Here is a 14,795-nt window from a genome sequence, read left to right on the forward strand (position 1 = left end):
GTTGCCACCTTGGAGATGTTGAGGTAGCGAGGCAGGGCCCAGAGAGGAGTGGGGCCTCGTGGTTAACCTGCAGAAAGAGCTGGTCGGATGACAACTGCTGAGGAGGAAGGGGTTGAGAGCGTTGTGCTGATGGAAGAATTGGTTCAATTGTTAGGTCATGTAGACCAACCCCTCTCCTTGGATTCCCTTGATGTGCATCTGAGAAGTATAATGGGGACACTGGAGGAGATGAGGCAACAGAGGCATAAGGATAGAAATGAAGTCATTTCATTCCTAAATGGCTTGTAGCAAAAGCAGTGGGACATGATGGATGGCTTGGCCTCCCTAAGAAGAAATTAGAGGCGTTCAAATGCCAGACTAGATGAGATGGACACTTGTCTTGCTTGTATGGAGTTCCATGATCATTGTGATCCAGGACCTCTTTTTATGGACGTTCGTCATGCACCCGTTTCTTCGCACTAATATGTAATTAAATTTGTTTTTTTATTTTTATTTTAATTCTCAATGTTTTTTGGGCTATTGGGTCTTTTTGTATCAGACTTATATGTAAAGCATGACAATTCCTCAGTTTTTTCATCGCTCTCATGACCAATTAATTTGGTTGGAGTGAGGCTGAGAGAGCAACAATACTCATGTATAGAAAATGTAATATTTTGATAAGATAATAGAATAGTTTTGACCAACAAAACAACAACAATAATAATAATAATAATAAATCATAGCCTAAGGGGATAGAGCAGATGGTGACAGGGTGTTCTGTTAAGGTAATTCGTGGTGTAAAGGTTACCAGTTCGAAACTTCATGGGAAAAATTCTAGCCATGCTAAGGGTTAGTGTGGCCCAGACTGGGCACAATCCTCAGGTGATTTTGACGGCTTAGATGCCCTTGGGTCACAAATACTCAAATCATAGGGTAGACATGTCAATCATCTCATAACTCACATAACCTAGTAAACAAAAAAATAAAATAATATATCATAAAAATAAAGTGAATTATAATCTTATTTTAAATTTAGTATTTAATTAGGTGGACATGCTACTCAAATCATAGGTTTCTACTCATCTCATAACTCACATAACCTAGTAAACACAAAAATAAAATCATAAATCATAAAAATAAAGTGAATTATTAATCTTATTATTATTATTATTATTTTACGCAAGAGGCGTTCTCCAAGCCAGTATGCAAGAGAAAATATTAAGTAATGTAATGTAATCATTTGGATAAAATCTCTTTGATTTGATCTCTCTCGATCCGTGGTAGATTCATAGTTAAGATGGATCTAGGTTGGTTATTTAATTGAGTGGAGAGGTTCTCTCTAGCATAGTATGGAAGAGATGTTATCTAATTTTTAATGTTATTATTTAATAAAAATATCAATATTTATAATTAAAGAATTATTAAGATTTTTAATTTATTAAATTATATTAAAAAATATTTTAGTTATAAAAATCACTTAAAAATATTATTTAATTATTCAAAATAGTTTAATTTAAATATTCAAAATAATTTAATTAATTATTCAAAAATAATTGTAGGTAAAAAAATAAAACTTTAAATCTAATATTACTCAATTTATAGTGGAAAAAGTTAACATGTTCTATCATATTTTTGAATTGTATAATCATGTTATAACAATAAATATAAATGAAAATTCAATAATCTTCATCCGCTTAATATAAAAAGGCATCAATAATAATAAAGAGTGCCAAGGGTTGCATACTCTATCAAATAACTAGGCAAAATTTTTGGCTTTTTGGAAAGCACTGGAGTTGGCCCCAGTAAAGGCATAAAGAAAATGTTGGATTTAGGTGACTCAATGATTGTTATAAGGCAAGTTTTCAAATTAAAGTCAAAGGGAGGAATTCCTAACTCCACAATCTTGAAAAAGATCACTTGGCTGCTGAATAAATTAGAGGAAATAGCATCCTTCCATATATATAGGCATCTGAATGGGAAGGTAGAAACTCTTACCAATCTAGGAACTATATTAAGGCAAGGAGTATTGGAATTAAAGTATAGCCTATGGTCTTTCTTCCCAATTCCATGAGGGTCCCTAAATTAACAACTCTTGAAGCATTAGGCCAACCTGGCCATCAATTATGGAAAAATGAGTGTTTTAATGATCTCTAAGGCACCGCCATAGGAGGGGACGATGGCTTTGAGTACATTACACTTGAATATATCCATATATAATCAACAATGCATGAAGGATGTGCATAATTCATTCATCACGATGGGAATCTAAGTTCATGTTGAATGTATATATGATGAAGGAACAATGCAAGGATTAATTGGGATGCAAGTCATTATAATTCGTCAGTGATCCATCCTCCACTCCTATGTAATGTGGTTATGAATGTTCTACACTTCAACTAAGGCTAAGACATTAATTCAATGGAAACATCATATTATCCCTCAGATTTTTGGATTTGGGAAGATTTGGATATTAATTCTCCTCTCGGGTGTCGAAACATTTAGAATCATACTTCGTTGGTATATATCGAGTGATATTTTGGGAATGTTTCACTAGTTCATTTGTGCATAAGCTTCAATTATGGGTAGGCAATATGAGTTTTAAACATAAGGACTTAGAGACCTCCACAAAACAAGTAAAGGAGAATGAATAGGAGTGTTGGCATCAATCTGTAGACAATTTGTCATAGGCAGACTTTGAAATGATGGAGATCTCTAATCGACGTATGGAAATGGTGGAGAAAGAAAAGATGAAAGGTTCCAACTATTGGAAAAGCATTGTGAATGGGTAGACCAAGTTGGATAAGAAGTTTTCCATAATGGAAGTTGACCTCCTGTTTTTGAAATTGAAGTAAGTTGGATGGAGCCCCCTTCTGTTGGTGTGCCTGATATCAATCTAGAAAAAATGGAAATTAGTGAAAGCATGTAATCTTGAGACCTTCAAGTTGTAGTGGTGCATGGAGAAATTACACTCCGGAGGACAAAAGTGAATTTAGACGCTATTAGAGAAGTTAAGCCCTACGGTGTTATTCAATTTTGAATATAATAGCCAATGTATTGTAAGTATGCTTTGTTTCTGGGTGGTTTTTTGTAGAATTTATGGACGATTTTAGTGTAGAATCATAGTCAAAAGAATCTAGAGAGGATTTTTTTTTCTTCTATGGATGTATTCGAATTTCGAAGCCTCCGAAGTTACAAAAAAATGTAAATGGTTCTAGCCATGTTTCTAGATTTTATAAGATAAATAATAATCGTTCCATTAAAGAAAGGAATTCATAGAGATTCATAAGTATGTAGAAAATCCTTGAAATCTTACATTTACTAATGAGAGGAAACTGATCTGCAAAAGATACAAAATGTCTCTGCCAAAAATTCTGCAGAAAGAAAACAATGAATAGAAACACAATCACACATAGAACACAAAATATATTTGGGGAACCCAACTGGGAAAAACTCCTCTTGCTTGTATTGTCAATTGAGCAATCTGATCTATTACAAAGAATCTGCTTCAAGCCTGAAGCCCTTGCAATATTGATCAACTCTCCACAAGACTTGCCAACACTTAGGCAAATAAGGATTACTAGGGGCTCTTATTTCCTATTGCAAGTCTTCCCCTAAAATATAGAAATTTCTCTATTTCCTTGTGAAATTCCCAAGATAAAAGGCTTACTAGGAGCTCCTATTTCCTAGTGCAATTATGCCCCTAAAAAATAGGATTTTCTCCTATTTCCTTGTACAATTCCCAAGAGAAATTGATATGCTTGATCCTCAAGCCTCTACACAAAAACCTGTGTAAAATGAATAAATAGATTTGTTCCTTCATTTAATCTCAATAGACAATTCTAATTACATGACCTACTAGGGATAAATTTAGTATCTGCAACTAGTTAACTGAGAGTTATTTGAGTTAACAAAATTTAAACTACTCAACTAAACTCAATAACTCAAGTCTATCTCTATTCTAGAACTAGATATTAGTTAACTGACAGACACTAGTAGCTAACTCAATTATATCTCTAAATTATAGAAACCAACTAGTACACAAATCACTAAAAGCCGTCTAACTCCAATTCACTGACTATGACTTAGTGATAGGCCATATCACACATGCTAATTGAAATCTAACTCAATCAACCATGAGCCTAAATTTGAATTAGCATCTTTGAATGAGGCACAAGTCAAAGAAGCCATTCATTGCTACATTTTCAACACTCCCTCTTAGCAAGGAAGGGATTCTTGGAAGAACCTTGTCCACCTGGATCTGTCTTCAAATCTACCATGTTCTCAACTGTTGTATTTGCTCCCTTTGAACTAAAGGACTTCCCTCCTTTCTTCTGGGGAACCTACTTTGAAGACTCATTATTTCCCACCATGCTCTATGAGTTTAGTACCTTAGTGTACTTGGGTTTCTACTTCTTGAAGCTAGGAGACTCAACTCTCTTATGAGATTCCTTACCAAATCATCTACCCACTTGGCTCAAGCTTTCCCTATTTGGGAAGTCTCTGACTGAGTGGCTTCCTCTACTCACCCTGGGCTATGGTCCTCGTTATCATCATCCTGTTGGTCAGCCCAATTGCCAACTAGCTTAAACTGAAATTGAGATACTGGTTGAGGCTCCATCTTGAGAGCTTTATCCTGCTCTTGCAAAATGACCACATCTCTACTCTAAGGACTCTCTGCATTTTTGCTCAAGGATACACATGCATCAACCTCAAATTTGTAGAGGTTCTCGATCTTGACACCAATTTTCTTGACTTGTCCTAAAGTAGAATTATTGAGTTAGGCCTTCCCTTTGTTGAGTACGACAACATACCCTTTGTCTTCAAATATTACTACCGAGACAAGCTTTTTCTTCAATCCTGGAACCTACATCACATTCTTGAGATAAAGAAGGGAACCATAGTCCCTCTTAAAGCTCATTGTACCAACTCCTTTGGTCATATATTTGTTATCATCTTGAAGCTTGATATGGAATTGCATGTCTTTCTCCTCCAAACTATTGAAGAATTCTTTATTCCTTGTCATGTGGAAAGAAGCCCCTAAGTCAATATACCACTCACTACCTTTAACCGAGCTTTCCATGCAAGATATCAAAGAGAAATCCAATTCAAATTGATAAGAGAGTGCTTCTCCTCCTCCCGCGGTTGCATCATGCTTGCTAGATTTATTGTTCAGAGAATTTGTAGCATAATGTCCAAACTCATGACAATGAAAACACTTGATATTGCTAAGATCCTTCTTTTCCTTGCCCCCATTCTGAATAGACACAGTTTTTCCTTGGGCCTTCTTTCCCTTGGTTTTCTTCCCTTTTCTAGCTAAAGCAAGGTTATCTTCATCTTTTGACCCGTTGATGGTGCTGGACCCACCAACATTCACGGGATCACACCGGTATGAAGTCCCAACTAGACCTCACACCATTTGGTGTGGGAGTCCCATCCGGTATGATGCCCCGGTTGCCATTATATTAATGATTTGCCTCAACTCTTTCTTGTTAGCACATGAGAGTGGTCCTCTTTATCTTCGAGAAGTGAGGTTTGCGTGCCTGGTGATTGGTCGTGTCACTTGTGTCAATGGTTCTTTCACTGTAGAGGGAGATGGTGGGAGTGAGTCCTAGGTTGGTTGGGAGGAAGCCCCAACTCTGTTAGGAACACAAAACACAACAGGACATGCACATCTTCTAGAAGAACAATCCACATAGATGTGACAGTCACAACACACAAGGGAAGATAACACGTACAACACTCAACGGATGAGTCCGCACGAGTGCAATGGTTGTTATAGCAAGTTTTATGTGAAAGGTCTGTCTAATGTCCGGGGAGGTAACCAACATGGGCGAGACAACGTTAACATCATATACAACACATTTTCATTAACATATATGTATTACAACAAGTGAATGAGTTCAAGTGTTAAACATAGGTTAAAGCAACATGCATTACGGGTGTTCAAGATTAGTCTTACAACAATTACAATACATGTGTGAAAATGTGTTGGCTTGTTAGCAGGCTTCTGAATTAAGTGAAAGTTCCAAGACACATCGTTACACCATACATCACTAACCCCGTGGGCGGGGCGTTGGAGCCACTACTTACTCCTCAAAGAAAATATTACAGACTCTCGAGGCTATGTGGGAGGAGCTAAGGTGAAAAGTCCTTTCCATGTACAAATGAGGGGGTATTTATAGCCAAGGGTGAAACTGACCCTTGTGGCTGTTCGACTACCCTCATGACTGTTTGACTTCCATGACTTTTCGACTTTACATGACTCTTCATACAACAAGTGGGTCTCTTAGACTTCCACGTTACATTACATTGATTGATAGTATGGACCACAGTAGAGATGCGGACAACATGACCGATGACATGACTTAACATGAAAGTGCTGGTACATTCCTGTTGCTACTGGTGTTCATGTTGAGCTACAGTGCTGTTGGGTGATGGATTTCCTCATGGTGTGTCATAGCTTCACCTCCGCATGGAAAAGTGCACAGAGTCTTCGATGGTTGTTGGTTTATTTGATGTTTCTTTCACACATTGCTCCTTGCTTGTATGTTGGTAAGCTTGTCAGGTTCATCTGTTCGCAAAAGGTGCATGTTCGTCCGTTCGTCCATCTATGAACACATCTTTCATGTTTGCTCATCTGTCCCTCCGTGAACACATCTTTGCATGGTCATCCGTTTGCGAGCACGTCTCTTCACATGCATCGTCTATTCGTCCGTTGGTGAACCTATCCTTCTGCACATGCTCCCTTCATTCAGCCTATCCGTCGTCGCGCCATGTTTGTTTATGTACCTGTACCTACAGTCACTCATGATGAGACGACATCAAATCCAAAAGCCTCCCAGTCTACCATGATGCATGATCATTTCGGATGTATGTGACTGGGATAGTTAACAAGGTTGCGAGGCGGGATGGAGGTTCCAGGCACTGTTGATGAAAAATGTGCAAGAGTCATTGGGTGATGAAGATGGGCAATCCGGATCGACAGTGACTATCACAGGGTTTGGCTCAACTGGAGGACAAAACTACACAACTTTTGGGAGAAACAATCCGGGCTGTGGGAAAGATGGGCAGGCAAAATCTGTGCAATTTTCAGAATGAGTGGGCAGTGGGAGCTTGGCAGCCAAAACTACATAATTCCTGGAGGGAACTAGTAGCTGGTTGCTGGGACAGTGGCAGCAAAATCTGCGCAATTCCTAAGGGGAACTGGCAGTCAGCTGCTGGGTCACTGGCAGCAAAAAATGTGCAATTCCTAAAGGGAACTGGCAGTCAGCTATCGGGAAAAATTGTGCTGATGCTGGGAGGTTGGCCTGTTGATCACCTCTGCGTAGTTTCTGAGTTGAGCAAACTACTGGGTAGCAGAGGAATTGCTCATGAAAATTGCACAATTTTCTTGGTGAGTAGCCGGTCGACTATCGGGAGGTTTGGCTGGAAAAACTGCGCAATTTTCTGAGGGAGACAGGGACGGGCACTGGGTGTCTGTCCAGCTTGTCTGCACAATTTTCCGAGTCAGCAGAGCGGGCAAGGTCTACAGCCTCTGTGAAATTTTTGAGGGGAGTCAGTCCAGGGGTGGTTGTCAGGTCAAACTCTCCGGTTGACCAGCATGAAGGATGATTGATTTGCTTGCGAGCAGCACGACTTGAAATGAATTGCTTGGTGCTTCTACGTTGTTCTGGGGAAATTTAATCAGGTTGATGGCGGGGTGAAGGTCTAGCTATCAGAGGGGCATCAGGTCGTCAGAACTTCAGCAAAAATGACTAAGTGTGTGAGCGAGTGGAAAGGTGCATACGTGATCTTGCAAACACACACTTACATGAATTGACGATGAGACGACTCGAACCATCCAGACACACATGTTCAACGTGACTGACTGATGGTGTAAGCGACAAGTGCGGTACTTGTGATTGATCGTTGGTCAACCGTGACGATGCTTGCACGACAGTGTATGTCACTCTGTGTGTGAGTGTGACAGATGTTTACATAGCAAACACAACAATTCCACACAAAGCGAAGACCTTGAGTATAACCAGAACATGGTTGCAAGCATGACATTGACATCAACATGCAAAAGCTTGGGTGAAATGATCAATCAAGGTGGGTGCGAAGACTCACACGAGCTCATGGAGTGAACCCAAGTGTGTGCAATCATCAAGTGAAACTCTCAAGGGAGGCTCCAGAATTGGATGGAGGCCAAAATTTTGGAGGGTGGTTGTAGCCGATATAACACTTGGTGACACATTGGTAGAACTCCAGCTTCTCTGTTTTGGTTCATTGCTAGCATAGGGCCTTAGTCTTTTGGGGAGTATTGAATCATTGTGTGGGTTATTTCGGCTTCCCCACTTACCCCGTGGACATACATTATTCACCTTTTTCCAACTCAGTCAAACACAATCAAAAGTCCAGCTTGATCGCAATGTTTCGAATTCGGGAAGGGTAGTTTAGCTTGCGAGTTGAAGATTTTCAGAGTATAATTTTTCATCTTTGGTGTTGCTCCGCTGATAATAGGCCTGGACAGTACCTCGACGGAGTCACGCAGGAACACACACATTGCTCCACTACCAGCAAGCCTGGTTAGTACCCCGGTGAAGTTGCATCCTTCACCTCTCTGCGCAGGAAGCCTTTCTCTTCTTTTGCCTTTATATTTTTTCAAGAGGAATGTGCATAGGTACTTATTTATTTTTGGGGCGAAAGAGGGATCCTGACTTATTAAGAGAAGAAGAGGTTGTTCCTTTAGAGTAGCATGTAAGACCTATGACATAGGTTTGCTCGTTTAGATTTTCCCATTCTCCGTTTCTACTAGTTGGATGAGCTTGAACACATAAAGCAGAAGGCTGAGTACAAGCATGGGGCTTCCCAGTGTGGACACAGGTTCATGGTTGGACCAAAACTTCCCTTGCAGACGGTTCGTATTTTCTGTCAAGACTTCATCGACCGAAGGTTATAACCAAGTGCAGAGAAGATGGACACAAGACTGGCCAAGTGCTGCAGGGTCACAAGTCTCTTCAAATCTCAGCCACATACTCTATTCAAAAGCCAAAACATAGTAGTTGGTAGCACTTATTTCCAGAAATAAAAATAGTAAGGTATCAAGCAAACAAAACAAACATAAACAAAAATAGTAAGCAAAACAAACCAAATAAAAACAAAGATAGTAAGCAAGGAAAACAAGATGAAAACAACAAGCAACAAGCAGACTATGTACATGGCACGGGGTGCGGCCCGACCTACTGGAAGTAATGCTTGAGATCTTGGCCATTGACAGGAAGGTTGTCAACCCTCCTGTCAAGTGATTGCAGATGGTACGTGTGTGGGCCAAGCTTCTCATGGACTGTGTATGGACCAATCCACAGGGACTAGAACTTCGTATGTTTTCCTTTGTCTTCATGGGACTTATCCCATTTCAGAACTAAGTCACCAACACCGAAGTTAGCTTTCCCTGCAGACTTCTTATCGAACCATCTCTTGATACGGTTCTGGTGGAGTGTGAATTTTTCTTTTGCTTTCATCCTTTCTTCTTGAAGCTTATGGAGAGCATCCATCCTACGCTGAACTAGCTGGCAAGGCTTGCCTTGGGATTCTTAGGAAAGCTAAAGTGCAGCAAAGTAGATATTGGTGGAAGGATGGCTTCTTTATCATAAACCAGAAAGTACGGTGAGGTATTCAGAGAGGGCTTGGGTGTTACACGGTTAGCCCATAATGCATTCATCAGGGTGGTATGCCAGTTGCGCTGCTTAGAGAAAACAGTCTTCTTGATTATGCGAATGAGGTTTTTATTCGTGGATTCTGTGAGACCGTTTCCTTGCGGGTAATAGTTAGATGAATGTTTTAGCACAATACCATTATGTAATGAAAAATCATAGAGTTTCAAAGACGAAAATTACATTGCATTATAAAAAATAAGTGATACTGGAATGCCGAAGCGTGAGATGATGTTCTGTTGGAGGAAGTTGATGACCTCCTGGTCGTTCACTTGTTTGAGCGGAACTGCTTCTGTCCACCGCGTGAAGTAATTAGTTTCTGTTAGAATGTAGCAGTGTTGCTTTGATGAATGTGGGAATATTTCCCCAATGATGTCCAGGCCCCAATGTTGGAATGGTTCGGTTACTGCAACAGGTTGCATAGGGGCTGCTAATCTTCGTGTTTTGTCGGTGCATCACTGATAGACTGGGCACTTGCGGGCATAAACATGTGCATCCTTGAATAATCTGGGCCATTAGAAACCAGCTTGCGTAACTTTGTGTGCAATGGTGTTTCCCGTGAAGTGACCCCCGGCGGGTCTGTCATGCAGATCTTGAAGTACCTTCTTTGATTCATGTGCCTCCAGGCACCTGAGAAAAACTCTGTTACTGTGCTTTCTGTAAAGCACTCCATGCACCGATTGATATGTTAAGGCTTTGAGGCACAATGCCCTCTTCTGTCTGATGGAAAAGTGAGAGGGTACGGTGCCGTGCTCAAGGTACTGGCACACATCTGCATACCAAGAGGTTCCGTCTTCAGTGGGTGTTGCTCGCCTTATATCATACATCTCAATTTCTTGCTCCCAACCAGCAAGCTCTTCTTCACTCTTCGGTGCATGTACTACTTCAACTGCAAGTCTGCAGAGCCCATGTCCTTTGATCATGTGAACTGGCTTGATTTCAAGATCATACTCTTGCAATCCTGTCATCCAATTCACACGTCGTTCACCCAGTTCTTGTTGTACAAGCAATGTGTGGATTGCTGGGTGAGGGACGAAGACTATGCAGTGGTTCTTCAGCAAGTAGGGCTTGAAGTGTTTCACTGCCTTGTAAACTACATATGCTTTCTTGTCAATGGTGAGGTAGTTGAGTTCTAGTCCCTGCATGCTTGTGCTCATGAAGGAGATGGGACGTTCATCATTCGTTTCGTCCTTCTGAGTGAGCACTACAGTGAGTGAATTATTGGAGGCGAAGGTGTATAGCAAGAAATCTTTCTTGAAGTATGGGCTGTAGAGTGCAGGCGCTTCTGCAATGGCCTGCTTGATCCGGGAGAATGCATACTTTTCCCTCTTGCCCCAGCTGTAGACTATATATTTCTTGATCATGTCCTGCATGGGCTTGACTATCTACGCATAATCTGAGATGAAATTCCGGAGGAAGTTTATCTTGCCCAAGAAGGACTACATGGATTTCTTGTTGGCTGGGTGAGGGATCTGTGTAATAGTATGGACCTGGTCTGGATCCACTTTGATCCCGATTTTTAGCAACAATGTGTTTGAGGAGGTTCCCCTCTGACACTGCGAATACGCTCTTTTTGGGATTCAAGGAAATCTCGTATCTTTGGCATCACTCAAAAATTTTCTTCAGATGGCGTATGTGGTCTTCTCGTCTTCTTGAGAACACAGTCACATCATCGAGGTATACCACTACGCTCTGTCTGATGAGTCCACAAAAAGTAATATCCATGGTGCACTGAAAGGTTGCGCCTACATTTACAAGCCCAAACGACATTCATCTGTAAGAAAATGCGCCCCACTTGGTACATAAATTAGTCTTAACTCTGTTAGGTTATGCTACCAAAACCTGATTGTATCCTAAGAAACCATCGAGAAGAGAAAACATTTGTGCCCCAGATAATATTTGCAGAATGTGGTCCATAGATGGCACAGGGTAGTTGTCTTTGTTTGAGGCGTGATTTACGTTATGGAAATCAACACACAAGTGGATCTCCCCGGACTTCTTGCGTACAGGAACAAGATTTGAAACCCATGTGGAATGACGAACTTTTTATATGATCCATGCATCCAACAACTTGGTGAGCTCTTTTTGTATGAGGGGTTCAAGTGACAGGTGTACTTTTCTCAGCTTTTGCTGATATGGCTTGACCCCTTCTTTGATCAGGATGATGTGTTGGATGATCCGCGTGTCATAAGTTTTCAGATCATCATACATCCACGTGAACACATCTTAGTACTGTTTGAACAAGCGGACAAAGGCTTGTCGCTCTTGTTGTGTGCAACATGTACCAATATTGACGAACTTTGGATCTTGTTCTGTTCCCAGGTTGATCAGTTCATGCATCATGGTGGAATTGTGGGTCTTGCTGTTCCTCGGCCCCTGAAAATGTTCTTGCAAGTCATAAAGCTTTTCCAATGTTGCCACACCTTTTGTGATAAGGTGGCCTTTCCTGTTACTAGCTTCTACTTGTAGAGAGCGCTTGTGCTCGTCATCATCTATTGCTGCATCTTTGAAGATGTCAGCACTGGCCATGAAAAAAAGTATCTGTTGATCATCATTAAAAACGCATAAATTAGTTATGTTGTCCAAGATAGATGGCTTGTACAAAATTTCAATAGTAAACCTATCCCTAATCGATGACATTCTCAAAGCTGCATTTTCCAGAGCGTTGACAGTTGCATTACGCATACATGGTACAACAATGATGTTAAATGCTTGGAAGTTAGAAATTAGCCGCCATACCTCTTGCTGGTAACTTTTGAGATGTGGTGACAAATAGTGAATGGTGTTACGTACCTGTCATACCACTGTCTCTAAATCACCTACCACTTTGAGCATGACCACGTTGAGGCTGATGGCTTTTTGCAAGCCTAACATGAGTGCTTCATACTTAGCAACGCTGTTTGTGCACTTGAACTCCAAGTGACTTGAAACCAGATGCTTCCTGTTGTAAGGGTCGATCAAGACACACCTGACTCCTGAGCCTTTCTGCTACTGCTATTATTGGTACAATGCACTGCACATGTTTCATTACCATCAGTTGGGCATGGAAGGAGTCCTAATTGTTTGTCTGGTGGGGTTGGAGCTGGCTGTGCAAGATAACACCCCAATATTGTTTCCAGGAGGCAGTTGCCAAACATGAGTTCTGCGAAGGCCAACGATTCATTCTCACCATTAAGGGGAGTGACATTGTGCTTCATATACCTCTCGGACAATACCCAGATTTGGTTGCATTTTCCCTTGTACAGAAGCCACATGTGGGACCAGTCTATAGCAAAATATCCATCCAGCTTGCTGGACTAGTCTCTACTGAGTAGTAGACTGTATGCTTCCGGTATGTCCACAACAACTATGTTGATGCATTGGTGGACTCGACTGTCATGAGATAGTCGGATGATCATGTCTCGCAGTTCACCAATGGCTGGTACCGATGTTCGATCAAGCTAAATGATACGTGCGGATGTCTCGCTCCATTGTGCATTGATCTTTTTCGCAATGGAGAGCGCCTGACGTTGGTTGTTGGGCCAGAATCAACTAAGTAGTTGTGAACATTGCAGTTAAAAAGTTTAAATGATAGCAGGAATGGAGGGAAACCTGAGTTTTCTTCTTTCATTCGGAGTGTGTTGAGCATAGTAGAAAGTGATCTGGGAGGTGTGCTTGATCCCTTGCTGGTAGAGTCTACACTTTTCGTTGTTTTCTATCCCAATGCGCGCAACAAGATGTCTCGTTGACTTTGGATCTTAGCTAACTCGAACAAACTGATGTTCGCTCAAGTTTTCTTCATGTCATCTACAATGTTGTAGTCCAGAGGTGGTAGACTCACCGAGGTGTCCGGGGTAGAATGAATGTTCACGTTGTCCAGCGGAGTGTTTTGCAGTTTGCTACTCATGGACGTACTCTTGTACATTGCTGTCTTCCCGGACTTGTTTTGTGTCTTCTGCTTTGGGGCGGCTGGTGGATTAGCCTTCCTCATCAGCAGTGTCATCTTTTCTTGTACTTCCCCAAGTGTAGGGGAAGCCCCTTTATTCCTGAGATTGTAACAATCGTTTTGCTTTTGGGGTTGCTTTTCGGTGTTCATCTTCGACATTGCTTGCAAGAACTAATATGTGTTCACCACATGCCCAGAACTTGATGCTTCATCAGGTGCAATACCTTTGTCATTATCTCCGTCATCTGGCTGCTCCTGCATACTTCTCTCTGCATCGAATGTATGACTGTATACCGAGTTTGCGATTCACGTCTAGTACAAACAACAGTGCTCGGGGTGATGTTTTTCGTGGAATGAATAGAACTCAGGATCTGCAGACTATTCGAAATTAAACACAGAGCTCTGCGCAGTTTTTGTAGGGTACTGGTCACTGCCCGATGAGTTGCTTCCCTGTCTCTGTCTAGGCGGATGGATGCTTGCAAATGTGTCTGTTTTCCATTGTTTAAGCTCAGACACTTTCGTTGTTAAGTTCTTGATGAGGCGAGTGAGGGTTTCAATATCATTTGCTTCCTTGTCTCTACCCTTGCTTGCCATCACTTAGGACTTCTTGCTTGCATCTCTGGAGTCCTTTGTTGGTTCATCATCCTTGATGACTCCAATCACACGCAGGTCTTTTTCAACAACAATAGCCTCTTTGTAGTTTTCCAAGAGTGTTGGTTTCACAACTCGTTTGATGAACTGCGCAATGCTGGTCAGCAGTGCGAATGTGTAGTAATCAATAGTGATGGAGTCATGAGGTTTGGTGTCCGCTGCAAATTTGTTCAATATGCGTGTAAACCTCTGATTGAAGTCTTTTACTTTTTCTTTCCCCTCCATCTTCAGGCTTCCCAATTCTTTGAGTAGCATAGCTGGGGTTTTGTCATCAACAAAATTTTCCAGGAACATGCGTTTGAATGCACCCTAGTTTTGTATGGAGTTTGGTGGAAGGCTGTGATACCATGCAGCTGTGCGACCATCCAAGGTACATGGAAACAATCTACATGCTACGTCATCATGCCGTACCTCAAGGGTCTGTAACTGCAGGTAGAAGTTGTCCAAATGATATTCTACCTTCACTGTGCTGTCAGGGTTGAACTTGATGTTCATTCTCTCCGCTCGCTTCGACATCTTGTGCAAGACACCTGGGAGAGCCAATG

The sequence above is a fragment of the Pinus tabuliformis genome, chromosome 6 (genome assembly GCF_031772625.1).
Source record: "Pinus tabuliformis cultivar Carrire ecotype Pingquan chromosome 6, CPIR1, whole genome shotgun sequence".
Classification (NCBI taxonomy): domain Eukaryota; kingdom Viridiplantae; phylum Streptophyta; class Pinopsida; order Pinales; family Pinaceae; genus Pinus; species Pinus tabuliformis.